General features: G+C 34.2%; 2 long non-coding RNA genes across 2 annotated transcripts; one reads left to right on the top strand and one right to left on the bottom strand.

The window, feature by feature from the left end:
- Window positions 1–752: 752 nt before the first annotated feature.
- On the bottom strand, window positions 753–4,556 carry LOC130466930 (uncharacterized). The gene is made up of 5 exons (XR_008927089.1): window positions 4,360–4,556; window positions 3,502–3,723; window positions 2,795–3,136; window positions 1,811–1,989; window positions 753–1,098 (listed from the first exon to the last, which is right to left on the bottom strand). It is a non-coding gene; the product is annotated as an uncharacterized lncRNA (long non-coding RNA).
- Window positions 4,557–17,051: 12,495 nt separating this feature from the next.
- Window positions 17,052–19,207, top strand: LOC130466929 (uncharacterized). Its single transcript, XR_008927088.1, has 2 exons — window positions 17,052–17,527; window positions 18,904–19,207. It is a non-coding gene; the product is annotated as an uncharacterized lncRNA (long non-coding RNA).
- The last annotated feature ends 1,153 nt before the right edge of the window (window positions 19,208–20,360 follow it).

The following is a 20,360-nucleotide window of genomic DNA, read 5'->3' as shown; positions in this document are numbered from 1 at the left end:
GTTACTGATCGAATTCGCGAAGTAAAAACGATATTTCGGTAAAACACAACCGTTAATTTCTCCAAAATAACAAGTATTTCCAATTTAAAATAAAAATAGACTTAGAATACTTTAAAGAACAACGTGCCGAAATGTGATCTCTCAAATTTCTTGCGATGATTTGTAGACGAGCGCAAATTCTTCGCTCCGGTTTCGGTAACAATGAAACTCCTTCTTGATCTACTCCTTCCTCCACTTTTTCCTCATCTAATAGATCCAAATATGAGAATTATAAGAACAAAATTGAACAAACCCTAGAAATTTGGGCAAACATAGAGAGAAAATAAAGAGAGAGAAATGAACAGAATGCATATCTGAAATTTTAAAAAATAATTTTTTTTAAAACGTATATAAAGTGGGCTAGACACAAATCTCATAGAAACTATATAAAACATATAGTAACTATTTAAAACACATAGTTACTGTCATACGCATATAGTTACTATTTAAAATTACAAAATAACTATCACGTGACAGTTACACATGTTGCCCAATCAAATTACTCTGTTGCACTGGTCTACGCTAAGTTAGCATGAACCAGGTTTATATCAGTGTATCCATTATATATAATGTTCTTTTTATGTTCTTTGTTGTCCTCTATGTTATTAGTAATAACAGTTATTATGTCATGATAACCATAACTACATGATCATAACAATAACTATCTGCAACGTACGACAGAAAATGCTTTTAATAGCGCTTAATAATGCTTTTAATAGCGCTTCTTGAAGCGCTGTTGATGGCTCCGCTATTAAAAGTAAAAGGTACATTTAGTAGCGCCACCATATATTGAAGAATAGTAAATAGTTTGAAAATTAATTTTCAAACCTCAATTAAAAGAATTTTTGCAATTATAACTCTAATAAAACCGATTACATAGATATAAAATAAAAATCTAAACATTAAACTACATAAAATAAATTAATTAATAAAGTCTTATGTTTGTTGGTTCCTTCAACATAACCTAGCTATAATACAATTGTTGAACAACATGGCGCACCCATTCGGTTCTTACTTCGTCAATCTGCTCTTTATCATAACTTGGAAACTGACAATGATCTGAAAAACATTGCGAAACAATGGGGTATAAGAACTCATACATATATAGAAGGGGAACAACGCGAAAGAATTAGTATTACCATAAACAATAAATGCCATACATGAAGAATTTTTTTTGAACTTCACATTATAGGAATAGATTATGATGTTGTTGGAAAAGAATTGCAGATAATGCCTTGCTGATATATTATAAATTGAAGCTACAGAGATGGATCCAAGATGCATGCCTTGAAAAAACGGACTCATAAACCAAGAGGTTCATCTGGGATGTTAGACGTGGGACAAAGTAACCGGTTACACAAGACAGTAGTAGTCCAAGCAATGGAATCTAGTCTACCAATAAGTGAAGGCAAAATAAGTCTTGTTCATCAAATCAGACTCGTAGCCCTTCCACTCTGTTTACTAAGACAAAAGTGACAAAGATGAAGATGGCCAGAGTACCATTACAGAATAAGATTGTTCCTTTGACATCAGAAATCATAAGTGAAAAGTCTAGTACATAGCAGGTTCAGAAAAGTAAGCTTAAGTTGCTGAGATCTTTACAGGGAATGCGTATTATTAATTAACCTCTAAAGTGCTGCATGTCCAAGGAAGCCACTAATCACTAGCTACCACACTAAGTATTTTGTAAGTGTTAATCCAACTCTTAGGCACTATGGATCTTGACAATAAAACAGAATAAAACAATAAAATCTAGACAAATATAGCATACCTTTATCACTTCATGTGAAGCAATCCCGCCTATGAAGGAAGAGACCGCATGTAGCTCTGCAGCCCCAAACTGGGAGATTTCATTTATGAGATCCTCCAACAAGATTGATCCATTGCAGCCAAGATCAGCTAGTAAGCTAACTACTAGTCTTTAGTCGAGATGTATCTTCATCTATCTCTCTGCCAAGATGAAGTTTAAACATTTAGATTTAGTCCCATGACAACCACATCGCAATATATTCCAAAGAGAATGAGGAGCTACCCATTAAGCTGGCCAGCAAAACTGTTATAGTTAGCACCAAACTGGTCTACAGCTCGCAACAAGATATAAAACCCAATAACCATATTGTAGCAGGGAAAAAAATACCCGCAACAAGCAAATTTAAGGATCAATGACAAACACAATTTGGTTAAATTTCTCCTACAGAACACTACGAGGCAATGAACATATATAATTGTAAAGCCCAACACCCAAGGCCATTTTCTCCACATAAAGCATATTTCCCAGAAGAAAACCTGAGCAAAACTGACGTGGAGATAGACTATCTATTTCCATATTAATATAAGTGTTGACTGCAACCAAAGATAAGTAAAACAATACTGATATATGACAATAAAAATGTCACCTACCTATATTCCTCATTTGTCAAATACTTCTCATCTGTCAATACTTATGCAACTCAGAAAGGCTAGGAGAAATGGTATCACTATCTAAGCATGCGATATGGCATAGTGAAAGTACCATAAAACTTATTCAGCAAGTGAAGGGTAAAAGATTACTCAAAGTATGATTTCCACCTATCACACAGGCAAACTCCCGGTTGGTATAGAATCAACAACAACTTATAGTAACATAAGATGATTCATCTTTTGGTGCAACAAATGCCAGAAATTTAAAGTATAGAGAGTCCCAGAAAGCTATTTAACTATTTTGCATCAAATGTTATTCGACAAACTGTGAAGAAGAAAGTATTGAGCAACTGACCCAAATAACAGTCCTAGAATTTGGCAATTCTGAATCATTCCCGTTAATGGCAGATTGCAGCTTCTGATGAAGAGGAGCAACTTCCCCATGTTCTGCAGTTTCAAGAAAATCGTAGCTCCCTAACGCCAGCCCCTTTGGTAAACCCTTCTTCTCCATGTATTCTTTCAGATTACGCACAATTGTCTCTGTTGGATTTTCGGCAACTCCATGAAACTTCTTAAAACCTGTCACATGAACTGTTACTGCTGACAGTGCAAGACCTTCTGAACCCATTTTCCCAACAATCCAGATACTATTTTAACAAATATTATACCACCAATATGAGCTACAATATTCAATAACCTGCATCAAAACACATTGTTAGATTAACCTGATAAAGTAAGAACATTGTTTCAGATCAAAATCAACACTAATAAAGTCTATCAGCAATTAAAAACTTTTTGCCCAATACTATGCCTGAAAATTTCCACCCCCTCCCATTCTCATTGTGAAAATTTTTCCTAAATTTGTAGTTCCAATTTTGATGTTATACTCCAAAATATCATTAAAATTCAAACAACAACTCAACACTCATTGTAACGATCCTATATTTTTTGTACTTTGTCAAGCCCCTAGCTCTTGAGATTCTCTTTAACTTATTAACAACCCCAAAAGCACAATATTATAATTAAAAAAAATTTATTAGTTGACAAAAAAAAGAAACTTACTTTCAAAATTTCAGCCTTTTAGAACAAGAAATTGTAGACAATGGTTAAAAAGCTCCCAGCTTTACAACCTGGTGAGCTTCCAGGCAATGCGAGATACCTAAGCATAATAACATGTAACATCCACAATCTCTGCCTCCTCAAGCAACCCATCACAAGAACACCAAAAATTCAAAACCCTCAAATTTAGACAATTTCGACCTCCTGATGCTTCAGGCACTAAAACTGCAGAAATTATAACAAACAAGCACTAAAAATCTTACTGGAGTAGAAAACACTGCATGCACTAATGCTTCAGTATATTTTAAATGTGAGCTTGGACCGTACTCAATCACTTTATCAGTCCATTCTTTCTCTCCTACAATCTCAATAACACAATCTCAATAATACAATTAGAAACCTCAAATCTATGCATAGACAGGCAACTCAGTACTTGCCAATCATAGTTTCTCTCTAAATTTGGCAAGTCAAAAGGCATCAATTTTTTTAACTTTGGAATAGTTATACAAGTTGGGCTGGCTTCTGCAGCTGGCTGTATTACAGATTTCATCTTCTTACAGTGTTTAATTTACATGGAATGACATGAGTGAATTCCTTAATGGATTATGGTAGCCATAAGTTGTGCTCCAATGCAATCATGATATCAAATAATTCAACAAGCCTTTATCAAAATAAAGAATAAAAAACCAATTACAATCTAAATTCTCACTACCTAGGTAGACCAATTCAGAGGAACAAAAACGCATAACCCATATCAAACCAATCGTAATTGAATCCAAACCCTTCATCCCCGCAAAACCAATTCAAGGAAATTAAACCAAACATAAATCAACAAATTCCGCAAAGTTTGTGATGAATTACCTTAAAATTTTGATTTCGAAGCATCGTAGGGTGTAGGGCGCAGGACGAAGAAAACGCTGCCGTCTGAAATAAATCGCTGCCGCCTAAACGAACTCGCCTCCATGTGAAGGACTTTGGTAGGAGGGTTTCGGCGTCCACTTAGACTCTTGGGGGTTTGAGGTTTTGTAGATTGAAGACTGAAGAGAATCCGAGGGAAGAAAGAGTTAGGCGCTTAACTTTTTACTTGTTTTAACATTTTGTTCCTTATAATAAACGGGAAGTTTTTTTTTCCCCTATAATAAACGGGTAATATGATAGCGCAGGTGATTTAAGCGCTATAATATGTGAACATATGACAGCGTTTTTTAGATAAGTGCTATAATATGTTATTTTTTATACTTTTGATAGTAGAAGAGGCAAAAGCGCTATTAAAAAAACGCTATTAAATGACATTTTTGTAGTAGTAACCCTGCTAATATATGACTATGATCAATATTAAGTGATATTATATCATGTATAATAGTAACTATATGTTTTTAATAGGTACTATGTTATCATTATGTTATTTTTATGTTCTTCTTTTTTGTACTATATGTTATTAGTAATAAGAGTGACTATATTATTATGACAGTAACTATGACTATAACAATTATAACTATATCTATAATTCTGTGAGTATCTCACCATCATAATTTCTAAGAGTTATTGTATGATGTATAATAGAAACTATATGTTTTACATAGTTACTATGTTATTTTTTCATATTTAAATGTTAAATTATTAACTTAGTTTATATATTATTGATTCAGAAATACAAAGATGATGCATCCAGAATTGAAGTCGTGCAAAGAATAACTTCTGCAATGAAAACAAAAGTAGGAGAAGAAGAAGAAAATTCTGACAACAATGAAAACCAAGGGCATGGTAGAGGAAGGAGAGGACGCGGACGTGGAAGGAGAGGACCTGCTGGTGGAAGGAAGGGACATGGACGCGACGATTAATATTTTTTTAGTTCAAAAAACATTTGAGTTTAATGTGGTGTATTTAATAGATGCAAATAATTAGAATGTCGTAGCTAAAAACAACTAACCATGTAGTTAATGTTTTTCTTAGTTACTGTTCAAGAGTTACAATTACTCTTACTTTTGATATACTTACTCTTTTTTGTTTCAGTAATTATATGATATATAATAGTAACTACTACCTCCATTCCTTAAAGTTCATTGGGCTTTCCGTTTTAGTCCGTTCCTGAAAGTTCTTTACATTCTACTTTATTGCATTTTTACCCTCATTTGGCCAACCATAACTGTAACAACCCACACTTTTGAGCTGCTTTTTAGAATTACTTATCTCTCACTAATTACACTTAAAATGTGTTGATTATGCTAGAAGTAGCAAATATTGTGAAGCTTGTCAATGTGTGTGATTTGAAATGTAAATGATTTGCTAGAAAAAGAAAATATCTCTTAAATATTTGATTTTGTGCAAGCTTTGAATTATCAAGGATTTCTAAGAAATACATTTAATATATTACTATTGATATTATTTCCAAAATAAATTATCGAGAGCAATCCGTATTTGAGTTCGTTGTTCCATAAAGGAATAATTTGCTGAAATGTTATGAGCCATAAAAGATTATAATAGGTTAAGATCTCTTATGTATTTATAGTTGATTATAAGGGTTAATTCATGTTTTATTTTGTAAATTGAATTCTAAGTGTAATTAGTGAGAGATAAGTAATTCTAAATAACAGCTCAAAAGTATGGGCTGTTACAATAACTTACCCACTCACAATATTTTAATATTAATTTTCATCCACTTACATTGTTAGACAATTTAAAGCAACTCATTTTATATTTGTTACCCCATCATCATATGTTGACCAAAATTCCTTAATTACCGTGTAAATATTAAGCGTAAAGATCATTTAGGAGCGGAGGTAGTATATATAATAGAAAAAGTTATTATATGACCTCTAAAGCATCGATATCATATTGTTTATTATATACTACGTAATATAGTAATTGTTCTATAGTTAATTTTTTTTTTTGTATGATATAGTTACTCTTTGGATTAAATAGTTATTCTTATCGAAATGGCCATATTATTATTTTGTTCATAGTTATTATTCTGAAGATATAGTTACTTTATTCAACATATAGTTTCTATAATTTACTCTTTTTGTCTGCAAAATTACTCTTATTTTTTATATAGTTACTCTTTTTGATAATATTAACTATATCATATAATAGTAACCACAAAATAGGAATAGTTACTATATGATATAGAAGAGTAACTATTTCTATACGATAGAAATATTTACTACTTCCTCCATTCCTTTTTGATGTTCCTGTTTCCATAAATAGCGTTCCTATTTGACCTTCCTGTTTCTATTTTTGGACATGAATTTTTACCATAAATTTCCACACCATCCCTTATTTAATTCATTCACATTTCCTCATCCATCCACCCAACCCCAATTTTATGATTTTTTATTACTTTAATAAAAATATTTTCTATCTCCTTCATTTCTTTATTACTTTCCTTCCTTTCTTTATTACTTTCTCTTACACCCAATCATTACTCTTACACACAATCATTACAAGATTCCATTTTTTTTATTTTCCACCCCAAACTCCAAATAGGAACATCAAAAAAGAATGGAGGGAGTATATGATATAAAACAGTCAATATCTTTGTGTATACATAATTAAGTAATTCGATTCTTATCAAAATGATATCAAAAAGTTATTGTATGACTATTAGAGTCAAACTCCGTCTTGAAAATGGATTGGAAACTCCGTCTTATTTTACCAAGGGAGGCGCCATTTTCTTCAAAAAGGACTTGCAATAATTAAACTAGTTACAAACAAATTGATGGTGCCCAGACCATATTTAAATAAAACTATAGTGCATTAGACCATATTTACATTCAAATTAATGGTACGCATACAATATTTACTATCCTATTTGGGCCATACTAGTCACTTTCCGCAACCTGCAAAACAATACATTTGCAATATACAATTCATCCATTCATTTATCAATGAATGGCCCACTTTTCAAGTTAGCAGAAAAATAATGTATCACATAGACATTTGCAGCAACTAATCAAGGTTTTAACATTCTACAAATTATTCAACCTTATTAGTTCTAATCGAGTTGTTAAACTTAAAGGAATAAGGACCTAATCAAGAGTTTAAAAATTATGAATAAAAGCTCCCACTCAAACCAAGAATTTACATGCTTTACTAACTTTATACATAAAATGTGTTTCCTAGTCCAACGGGAAACTACAAATTTAAGTAAAATTTAAAGCTCACATAAAACAATTTTAAATCCCTTAATTATTTTTCAATTGATTAAAATTAATTAATTATAATTTTATCAAGGTTATAATTTTATTAAATAATTAGTATAAAATTAATTATAATAATTTAACTAACAAAACTAAGTTCCGAGAAAAAATTACAAGCACGAAATTAAATCGTTGCTCAACGAAAAATTAAAACGAACCAACGGGCTAAGGCAAGGCCATAGGCATAAGCCCATGCCTCACCAAAGCCACGTAGCAGCAGCGCCCATGGGCCGTGTGCACGAGTGCAGCGCCCATGGCATGCTAGCTTGGTTGGTCATAGCATCGCATCGCAACAAGCCTTGCACACGACAAGCATTGCACGAGGCAACACTCGCTGGCGCGAGCCAGCGCTTGGTGGCGTGTTTCCAGTGCTCGTTGGTGCCATGGCCTGCGTTGCTTGCTTGCCTCGTCTCGCCTCTCGTTCACTTGCACACGCACACAATGCTCAGGCTCATAGCCCTCGCGCGCGCGCTCGTGCCTTGCTCGCTGCCATAGCACCGCATGGGAGACGAGCTCCCTTGCTCGTCGTCGCATGCCCGCACCATTGCAACACCCTTTAAGGCTAACACTTAGCTTTCCATTGCTTCGTGCGTGCAAGATCGTGAACGTTTTTTAAAAATCGAAACTTTCATAATTAAATTTAATGGCAAATTAATAATTCATATTAATTTCATAAATTTAGGCGAAAAAATTGAAAATTTATTAATTAAATCAATTTCCGATTACATGATTTCTAGGGATTAAAAACTAGACCATAAAATTTTATAATTTCCAAACTTTAACAAATTTTATGTTGGTTTTTTAATCATAGGAACCCAATTAAATTACTAATTATGTAAATCAAAACAAATTCTATATTATTTGAAATTCAACAAATTAATTATAATAACAAATTAGGTTGCATAATTAAAATAATTTAGACCTTAAAATTGTTAAATATATATGCAGTAGGTCAATTATAAATTCAAGATTTACATACAAGAAACGTATATATTTAATTTAACATCATAAAGTTACAAATTTTGCATTCGAAAAACTAACACCTCCGAAAAGTCATAGTTAGGCTTCGAATTTAGGAATTCAGGGTTCGGCCACAAATCTATGATTTTTGTCAAAATTTTAAAACGTCGCTGACATGCGAAATTCACTATAAAAACATCAGATTTCGACCATTATTGACAAAACTGCCGAAAATCCTGCGAACATATAATTAAATAATAGCACGCATTTGCAATTAATTACATCCACGAAATTAATCAGCCCTTTAATTCTTTACAAATTTCTAAAACTTAATCCATGTTAACTATAATTGATTATAGATTTAATTAGAGGCTCGTGATACCACTGTTTGCTGATGTACTTCTATAAAGTAACATGACGATTAGCTCCTTATGTGCCTGGACTGATTTCTTTTAGAGATTCGTGTTTGTCCTGGTGTAACAACTACTCTGGGACGGACAAAAAAGGAAAGTGTAAGAACTAATTGCGACGGATGGACACTACTACAAATCATCACTCGTGCCATGGTCTTCACCGTGGGACAAGTAGAAACTTTCTGTGGTTATGCTATGTAGCCACGGAAATTCCATCATTATACTCCCGTGGCACAAGTGGTCGTGGCAAGAAATTTGCCACGGAAAAAATATGGTTGTGACAAAAATAATGTTTTTAGAGACGGGAAAACCTGTGGCAAATTATAGTATTTTGCCAGGGAAAAACTTGTGGCAAAATTTGAAAACTCGTGGCGAGGGGTATTATCCCGTGGGACGTAATATCCCATAGCCATGAAAAAAAACAATGGCAAGAGTACAACATTGACCGGTGAAGTTGCACTTGTACGTGGATCAATAAGTGCTAGTCCACCACCCTTAATTTGTACACAAATGAACCCACTGTATGTGAGCCCTAAAGTTGTGGTGCAACATTTATCCATCTCCAGATGCAAGTCCAATATATACAACTTAGTCTAAGAATACCAGTCTTTATATTCTTCCAACCTCCACAGGTCAAATATATACACATCCACAAAAACAATTGCACTGGAAAAGAAAAAGTATATACCCAGAGATTTAATTAGTTTCACCGTCATCATCAACCGTGTCATCGGATTTTAACATAGAACAGGGAGAAACAAGACTCTCCACATAATCTTTCATCTTAAAAACCTCTGATTTGGACCCCCTAACAAAAACAATGACCAGCGAAGTTGCACTTGTACGTGGATCAATAAGTGCTAGTCCACCACCCTTAATTTGTACACAAATGAACCCACTGTACGTATGTGAGGCCTAAAATTGTGGTGCAACATTTAGCCATCTCCAGATGCAAGTCCAATCTATACAACTTAGTCCAAGAATCCCAGTTGTTATATTCTTGCAACCTCCACAACTCAAATATCCATTCAGAATCATATCTCTCCCTGTGTACCTTGGAGTCATGAACAAAGGAAATACACAGATAATCATGTACCCCTATTACCCAAAGCAACATATGAGTGAAACACGCAAGCATCATAATTGACAAGGGTATCCTTTCAAATATTTCAGCAGCGAGATCAAATTTGAGAATGTGGGTGTTGTTTACGAGGTAATGCAATGTGTTGTCCATGAAAACTGAGTTAGACATCGAAATGGAACAAAAATATTCATCACTAACCTTTATTAGGTTCCATTGATGATTCCACCTTGAAAATGTCGAAATATAACCTTTATAAACTGAAGTAGAAGAAACCAGGAGGATCGTGTAGTTCTTTAAGGAGTTGACATAGCCAAACCAGAAAGAATCTACATGAACATAAAAGGACTTCCCACCAACAGGCAATATGATTTCCTTGCTTATTTTGGTGAGAGGGTTCCAAAGATACATATAATGTTCACTTGATCTCCCATCCTGGATATAGAGACAAATAAGGCCATTGCATGACCCAATAAATAAAATAAAACATCCATGAAACTCGTCAAGTTAATTATCTCCAACGGGTTAAGTTTACGCCCTTAGTTATGTCAGTTGAAGTTAATAGATGATTGATTATTAAGAGGTAACAAATCTATGGTGATGTGTGGAGTTTCAGTGTCTGTAAGATAAGATATGGCGAAACTAGGATTCGAGATTAGGGTGTTCAATCCATTACATACCCACCTGACCATCCCTAGTGACCTTGGCGACAATCGAAATAGGATTTGAAAGAGTAAGTCTTCAGTTAAACCCATCAACGGGCTTGCTTTACATTTAGGTTCTTTGATATCTTCCATAGTAAATTAATTAGTGTCGTGTTCTTCTGACAAAATAAACAAATCTTACCGTAAGAAACTACAAATTCTCACAATTCCTCCAATAACTTCACAAGATCACAAATTCACTACAATTTTACACTACAATTTCAGCAAAAGCATAAAAACTACAGATTTGCAATTGAAAAACTATTTGAGTAAAATAATAAGAACATGGATTATTTTACCTCAATATCTGAGAATCTAATGGAAATTGGAAAGTAGCGGCGGCATGCAAAAGAGAAAATGTTGATGCATTCTGATTGCATCAAAACAGGCGAAGAATACGGTGGCAACGCACCGGCGAGAGAACGCTAATTAATCTACTATTTCTTTTTATAAAAAAATTGGTGAAAATAAGGGGAGAAGACCTAATTAATCTAATATGGAAGGAATTGCGAATGCATGTAAGAGGGAGAAATGAGAAAACAACGGATTTTTAAAGAGCTTAATTTTATTTTTATGTTTTTTTAATAGTTCAAGAGTTTAATTATTTAAGTTCTAAATGTATTTTAGGAGTCCTCGTATTTAAAAACTAGATTTAGCCCGTGCGATCCACGGATCCTATTAAATTCTTAAGTTAATTTTTTTTTTTTCTATATATATCAACTGCTATATTTTATATATTAGACTAGATTACGGTTTGATTTTGGATTGAATTTCATTTTAGACTTATTTTTTAATTATTAGAGTGTTTGATTTTGTGATACAATTTTATTTTAGATTTATTTTTTACGTAATAGAGTGTTTGATTTTTTGATAGAGTGGTATATACGTATTATTAGTAATTAATTAATAAAAATATCCACGTGGCACCTAATTATTTATCTAGGTGACACTCGAGTTTTCAAATTGATAAATAGTTTCGTAATCTTATTTTTCAATTGCCAAAACCATTAGATTTACTATGTGGCGCCCTAATATTGGATTAGTGTTTGATTTTGGACAGAATTTTATTTTATTTTAGATTAGTTTTTGATTTTGCATTGAATTTTATTTTAGATTTATTTTTAATTGTGAGAGTGTTTGATTTTGGATGGAGTTGTATATATTATTAATAATAAGTAGATGTGATAAGAGTTCGTCAGGTATTTTTTTAATTGAATGAGGGAGGGTGTGGAGACAAACAAAATTTGTGGGAAGAGAGATAAAATATAATAATTGTGGAGTCATTCCTAATTTAAAGGTGTAACAACTACTCTGGGACGGACAAAAAAGGAAAGTGTAACAACTAATGTGGGACTGAGGGACACTACTACAAATCATCACTTGTGCCATGGTCTTCACCGTGTGACAAGTAGAAACTTTATGTGGTTTTGCTATGTAGCCACGGAAATTCCATCATTATACTCCCGTGGCACAAGTGGTCGTGGCAAGAAATTTGCCACGAAAAAAACATGGTTGTGGCAAAAATAATTTTTTTATAGAGGGGAAAACCTGTGGCAAATTATAGTATTTTGCCAGGGAAAAAGTTGTGGCAAAATATGAAAACTCGTGGATAGGGGTATTATCCCGTGGGAAGTAATATCCCATAGCCACGAAAAAAAAACTATGGCAAGAGTACAACATTGACCGGTGAAGTTGCACTTGTACCTGGATCAATAAGTGCTAATCCACCACCCTTAATTTTTACACAAATGAACCCACTGTATGTGAGCCCTAAAGTTGTGGTGCAACATTTAGCCATCTCCAGATGCAAGTCCAATATATACAACTTAGTCTAAGAATACTAGGCGTTATATTCTTGCAACCTCCACAGCTCAAATATATACACATCCACAAAAACAATTGCACTGGAAAAGAAAAAGTATATACCCAGAGATTTAATTACCTTCACCATCATCATCAACCGTGTCATCGGCTTTTAACAGAGAACAGGGAGAAAAAAGACTCTCCACATAATCTATCATCATAAAAACCTCTAATTTGGACCCCCTAACAAAAACAATGACCAGCGAAGTTGCACTTGTACGTGGATCAATAAGTGCTAGTCCCCCACCCTTAATTTGTACACAAATGAACCCACTGTATGTGAGCCCTAAAATTGTGGTGCAAAATTTAGCCATCTCCAGATGCAAGTCCAATCTATACAACTTAGTCAAAGAATCCCAGTCGTTATATTCTTGCAACCTCAAAAGCTCAAATATCCATTCAGAATCATATCTCCCCCTGTGTACCTTGGAGTCATGAACAAAGGAAATACACAAATAATCATGTACCCCTATTACACAAAGCAACATATGAGTGAAACGCGCAAACATTATAATTGACAAGGGTATCCTTTCAAATATTTTAGCAGCGAGATCAAATTTGAGAATGTGGGTTTTGTTTACGAGTTAATGCAATGTGTTGTCCATAAAAACTGAGTTAGACATCGAAATGGAACGAAAATATTCATCACTAACCTTTATTAGGTTCCATTGATGATTCCGCCTTGAAAATGTCAAAATATAACCTTTATAAACTGAAGTAGAAGAAACCAGGAGGATCGTGTAGTTCTTTAAGGAGTGGACATAGCCAAACCAGCAAGAATCTACATGAACATAAACGGACTTTCCATCACCATGCAATATGATTTCCTTGCCTATTTTGGTGAGAGGGTTCCAAAGATACATATAATGTTCACTTGATCTCCTATCCTGGATATAGAGACAAATTAGGCCATTGCATGACCCAATAAATAAAATAAAACATCCATGAAACTTGTCAAGTTGGCTCCAACGGGTTAAGTTTACGCACTTAGTTATGTCAGTTTTGTTACTGAAGTTAATAGATGATAGATTATTAAGAGGTAACAAAGCTATGGTGATGTGTGGAGTTTCAGTGTCTGTAAGATAAGATATGGCGAAACTAGGATTCTAGATTAGGGTGTTCAATCCATTGCATACACACCTGACCATCCCTAGTGACCTTGGCGGCAATCGAAATAGGATTTGAAAGAGTAAGTCTTTAGTTAACCCCATCAACGGGCTTGCTTCACATTTAGGTTCTTTGATACCATACATAGTAAATTAATTAGTGTCGTGTTATTCTGAAAAAATTAACAAAACCTTACCGTAAGAAACAACAAATTCTCACAATTCCTCCAATAACTTCACAAGATCACAAATTCACAACAATTTTACACTACAATTTCAGCAAAAGCATAAAAACTACAGAATTATGCAATTGAAAAACTGTTTGAGTAAAATAATAAGGACATGGATTATTTTACCTTAATATCTGAGAATCTATTGGAAATTGGAAAGTAGCAGCGGCATGCAAAAGAGAAAAGATTGATGCATTCTGATTGCAGCGAAACAGGCGAAGATTACGGTGGCAACGCACCGGCGAGAGAACGCTAATTAATCTACTATTTTTTTTTATAAAAAAATTGGTGAAAATAAGGAGAGAAGACCTAATTAATCTACTATGGAAGGAATTGAGAATGCATGTAAGAGGGAGGAAAGAGAAAACAACAGATTTTTAAAGAGCTTTATTATTTTATTTTATTTTGATAGTAGGAGTTTAATTATCTAAGTTCTAAATGTATTTTAGGAGTCCCCATATATAAAAACTAGATTTTAGCCCGTGCGATTCACGGATTCTATTAAATTGTTAAGTTAAAAAAAAATTCTATATATATCAACTGCTATATTTTATATATTAGACATTACGATTTGATTTTGGATTGAATTTCATTTTAGATTTATTTTTTAATTATTAGACTGTTTGATTTTGTGATACAATTTTATTTTAGATTTATTTTTTACGTATTAGAGTGTTTGATTTTTTGATAGAGTGGTATATACGTATTATTAGTAATTAATTAATAAAAATATCCACGTGGTACCTAATTATTTATCTGGGTGACACTAGATTTTTCAAATTGATAAATAGTTTCGTAATCTTAATTTTCAATTGCCAAAACCATTAGATTTACTATGTGGCGCCCAAATATTGGATTAGTGTTTGATTTTGGACAAAATTTTATTTTATTTTAGATTAGTTTTTGATTTTGCATTGAATTTTATTTTAGATTTATTTTTTAATTGTGAGAGTGTTTGATTTTGTATGGAGTTGTATATATTATTAATAATAAGTAGATGTGATAAGAATTAGTCAGGTATTTTTTTAATTAAATGAGGGAGGGTGTGGAGACAAATAAAATTAGTGGGAAGAGAGATACAATATAATAATTGTGGAGTAATTCCTAATTTAAAGGTGTAACAACTACTCTGGGACGGACGAAAAAGGAAAGTGTAACAACTAATGTATGACGGAGGGACACTACTACAAATCATCACTTGTGCCATGGTCTTCACCGTGGGACAAGTAGAAACTTTCTGTGGTTATGCTATGTAGCCACGGAAATTCCATCATTATACTCATGTGGCAGAAGTGGTCGTGGCAAGAAATTTGCCACGGAAAAAACATGGTTGTGGCAAAATTAATTTTTTTATAGACGGGAAAAAGTTGTGGCAAAATATGAAAACTCGTGGCGAGGGGTATTATCCCGTGGGAAGTAATATCCCAATGCCACGAGAAAAATTATGGCAAGAGTACAACATTGACCGGCGAAGTTGCACTTGTACGTGGATCAATAAGTGCTAGTCAACCACCCTTAATTTGTACACAAATGAACCCACTGTATGTGAGCCATAAAGTTGTGGTGCAACATTTAGCCATCTCCAGATGCAAGTCCAATATATACAACTTATTTTAAGAATCCCAGTCGTTATATTCTTGCAATCTCCACAGCTCAAATAGATACACATCCACAAAAACAATTGCACTGGAAAAGAAAAAGTATATACCCAGAGATTTAATTACCTTCACCGTCATCATCAACTGTGTCATCGGATTTTAATAGAGAATGGGGAGAAACAAGACTCTCCACATAATCTATCATCTTAAAAACCTTTGATTTGGACCCCCTAACAAAAACAATGACCAGCGAAGTTGCACTTGTACGTGGATCAATAAATGCTAGTCCACCACCCTAAATTTGTACACAAATGAACCCATTGTATGTGAGCCCTAAAATTGTGGTGCCACATTTAGCCATCTCTAGATGCAAGTCCAATCTATACAACTTAGTCCAAGAATCCCAATCGTTATATTCTTGCAACCTCCACAACTCAATTATCCATTCAGAATCATATCTGCCCCTGTGTACCTTGGAGTCATGAACAAAGGAAATACATAGATAATCATGTACCCCTCTTGCACAAAGCAACATATGAGTGAAACACGCAAACATAATAATTGACAAGGGTATCCTTTCAAATATTTCAGGAACGAGATCAAATTTGAGAATGTGGGTGTTGTTTACGAGGTAATGCAATGTGTTGTCCATGAAAACTGAGTTAGACATCAAAATGGAACGAAAATATTCATCACTAACCTTTATTAGGTTCCATTGATGATTCCGCCTTGAAAATGTCAAAATATAACCTTTATAAAGTGAAGTAGAAGAAACCAGGAGCATTGTGTAGTTCTTTAAGGAGTGGACATAGCCGAACCAACAAGAATCTACATGAACATAAACGGACTTCCCACCAACATGAAATATGTTTTCCTTGCCTATTTTTGTTAGATGGTTTCAAAGATACATATAATTTTCACTTGATCTCCCATCGTGGATATAGAGACAAATAAGGCCATTTCATGACCCAATAAAAAAATAAAACATCCATGAAACTTGTCAAGTTGGCTCCAACGGGTTAAGTTTATGCCCTTACACTAGTAGAAAAAAGGACATTTGTAGAAACCCATTCACAACTCACGTGATAACCGGTCGCTGCGAAAAGCAAATGGTCAACGCGGGTCAACCGTTTAATGATATTTTAGCAACCTTTAGTGGGCTCTGAACGCTGCGAAATAAAAAAAAATAGAACTTAAATCGCAGCGCGGCGTGGTTAGTGGAGGCTGCGAGTAAGCTGAATTCTCTCGCCCATTTCATACTCCCTCAAACCCTACCATACCCCCCCCTCTCCTCTCTCTCCTCTCTCTCTCTCTTCATCAGATCTAACATTGCTAAGCCATGGGAGAGTCGTCGAACTACCTTGTATCGGAGCTCTGATTCACTGCCAATTACCTCGACTTCTTGTAGATTCGTTCCATTAATTGATTTTCAGTTTTCCGCTGTTAAATTTGTGCTTATTGCGCTAATCGTCGTCGTCAAATGTTGCATTAGGGTTTTGTTTGTGAGTGTAGACTTTGATTGATTTGGGCGTTTAAATTTCTTTTTTTTTTGTATTTTTTTCATTTAGCTTGTTAATGTTCCGATTTTTCAGCTTAGGGTTTCATGTGAGTTTGAATATTGATTTATTTGTGCGTTTAATTTGTTTTTAATTTCGTTCAATTAGCTTGTTATGCCGCGTTTTGCCGTTTCGTCAGCTTAGGGTTTTGTTTGTTGAGTGTGAATTTATTGATTAGTGCATTTAATTTCTTAATGTCTGCTGCAATTTTAGTTCCTCCACTGCAGAATTGCTCCATCGATGGGGAAAGGCGAGATGGAGCAGCTGACCTTTGAATTGAACCATGATTCTTCCAGTTTGTTGCTTTACCTACGGCAAGGTAATCTCTTTTCGAATTGTTCATTGCCGTCTTTTTCTAGGGTTTTGTCTGCATTGGTTTGGGGGTTTTTCTAAATCCCTAATTTCTTCAGCTTTTTTATTAATGGTTTTTTTTGTTATTTTTTGTTTTTTTAATGCTATTTCTGTCTATTTTGGGTTCAAACTGGTTAAGGCTATTTGGAATTCACTCGATGTTTATTTGTTAAATTTTCATATCTTTGAATAAATCCCGTGCAATTGGGTTGATTAATTTTCAAAGTTTTAGTTCTTTGGGATCTGGTTTTTGTATGGCAAAATTAGGACTGAGTATAGTGTATAGTATTGTTCATTGGATGATCAATAACACTCTGAATGATAAAATACTAGGAAAAGCTCAGTGATTTTCCATGATTTCATGAACCTTAGTCTGCTACCTTTTAAAATCATTCTTTTTAAAATTTGGGTCTACATAAGGGTGACAGGATGAATTCATGTATGCTCTGGAACAGTCTGATGCCGATTTTGATGAATTCATTGATGGTGGTGGTTGTGCATATTTTTCTGTCATTGACCTCTCCCTTTGTCCATTTCCTATCCATTTCCTGTCCTGCATACTTGAGGCCTAGGCGGGTTATTGACCGTGTTTAACTACAAAGTTACTTAACCAGATATTCATGTCCTTACTTCTTCCATCTTTATAAATCAACGTTTGTTACAATTGGCACATTCATCCTCTTCGAATATGTTCATACTTTAGGTATGAGCTCACTGTTAAAGTTTCTGCATTTATGTTGATCCACAAGGGAATTTGTCCAGGATTCCTGTCATACTTGATCAGATCGTGTTCCAGAATTTGTTCTTTGTCCAGGCAATGATGTAATTATCGTGCTCATTAGTATTACCAGCAATCCTTGATTTATTTTCTGTTTTTCTACATTTTTATCCCGTGTCATGGAACGTCTTGTACTTATTTTTGAACCTTATCCAGTTGTCCCGAAGTTCAATCAACCTATGGAGTATGTTGCATTGGAGGGAAGATCTTCTGGATCAGTTTTGACTTAGAAAATTTTAATACTTGTATGCTGCTGCTAATTATCTGTTGAACTTGGCATTAGTTGTATTCTCTTAGCTATTGGAATAAAATGTAGGTATTGAGTGTAGGAATCAAACCAGACCTCGCTTAACATTAGCGTTCTTTACAAGTAGAGGTTAGGATAATGCTTGATCCTTCTAATTCTAAAATTACTAGGGGAATTTGCTTTTGCTTCAATACCTTCGTTTTTTAAAGTTATTCGATGTTGGTTTATTTGTCGGGGAAGTACATTTTCATATGTATTATCGGGGAAGTACTAATCCCCCGACCTCTCATATTGGTTTATTTCTTAAATTTCTCTGCAGGGCTCTCGGTACGAGGATGATGACACTCATTCAAAGAGAGGTGTTCTCCTGCTGTATAGAGCAAGGTGGGCAACGGATAGGAGAAGGGTGATTATTTTTTAATATTTGTATGAACTTAATTACAATTGAGGTGGGTTACTGTTAGTTTGGCTTGTCAGCTCAAAGTTTTGGTTGACATTTTTTGTTTATTGATTTAGTCAGGTACTGAGTATTGTTCATCGTTCATCTGATTGTTTTAATTAGGATAGAAATGTTGATGTAATATGTAGATTGATTGAATATCAATTGTTGGTTTGGCTTAGAATGTGATGGTGGCTTGGTGTTTATTGCTATAATTAGGTGGTGGGTGTGTTGCATTTGGTTGTTTCATTAGGGAATATTCTGGCAATGGATTGTTCATCTGATTTTTTTTTTGTAAAATAAATGTACTATTTGCAACGCGTACAGTTAAGTGAATGCTGCGAATAGTTATAGAAATGGGGCTTTGAAACCACTTTTTGCAGCGTTTGCGTACTGCAAAGGGCTGTGAAAAATGGACTTTTTGCAGCGCGTGTGAGACACCATGCGCTGCAATTAATGGCTTTTTGCAGCGTTTGTGTTCGCTGCAAATAAAAGCCCACTATTTGCAGCCATCACACTTGCAGCGCTCAAAAACGCTGCAAAAAGCCCCTTTTACCCGCGCTGCAAATGACATTTTTTCTACTAGTGTTAGTTATGTCAGTCTTATTACTGAAGTTAATAGATGATAGATTATTAAGAGGTAACAAAGCTATGGTGATGTGTGGAGTTTCAGTGTCTGTAAGATAAGATATGGCGAAACTAGGATTCGAGATTAGGGTGTTTAATCCATTGCATACACATCTGACCATCCCTACTGACCTTGGAAGCAATCGGAACATGATTTGAAAGAGTAATCTTCAGTTAACCCCATCAACGGGCTTGCTTCACATTTACGTTCTTTGATATCTTCCATAGTAAATTAATTAGTGTCGTGTTCTTTTGTCAAAATAAACAAAATCTTATCGTATGAAACAACAAATTCTCACAATTGCCCCTATAACTTCACAAGATCACAACCAGGATCGTAATATAGGGTGGGCCAATATCAAACGGACATATGTTAGATTTTTTTTAAAAATAAAACATATTCCATATTAGTCGTTTAGTCTCATACCTAATCCAAATGATAAATGATATGCAAATATTAAAACGCCGAACAATGAAATTCTATATACTTTTACATATTCCAGCCTGTAGACACCTACTTTTGTCCCCATTCCCGAAAGGGAAGGTTCGATGATGAGAACGTAAATCTCCACTTGGCAACGCATCTCCTATAAAATAACGAATCTCAATCACCCTTTTCATTTCAGCCAAAACTGCTATTTATAAAAACCTGCTAAAGATAGTAATTGCCGTAAAAGGTAGTTGTTAAAAGTGGCAAAGTCATAAAACAT

This window comes from Spinacia oleracea, chromosome 2 (assembly GCF_020520425.1).
Source record: "Spinacia oleracea cultivar Varoflay chromosome 2, BTI_SOV_V1, whole genome shotgun sequence".
Lineage (NCBI taxonomy): Eukaryota > Viridiplantae > Streptophyta > Magnoliopsida > Caryophyllales > Amaranthaceae > Spinacia > Spinacia oleracea.
This window is presented reverse-complemented; position numbering and strand designations above follow the sequence as displayed.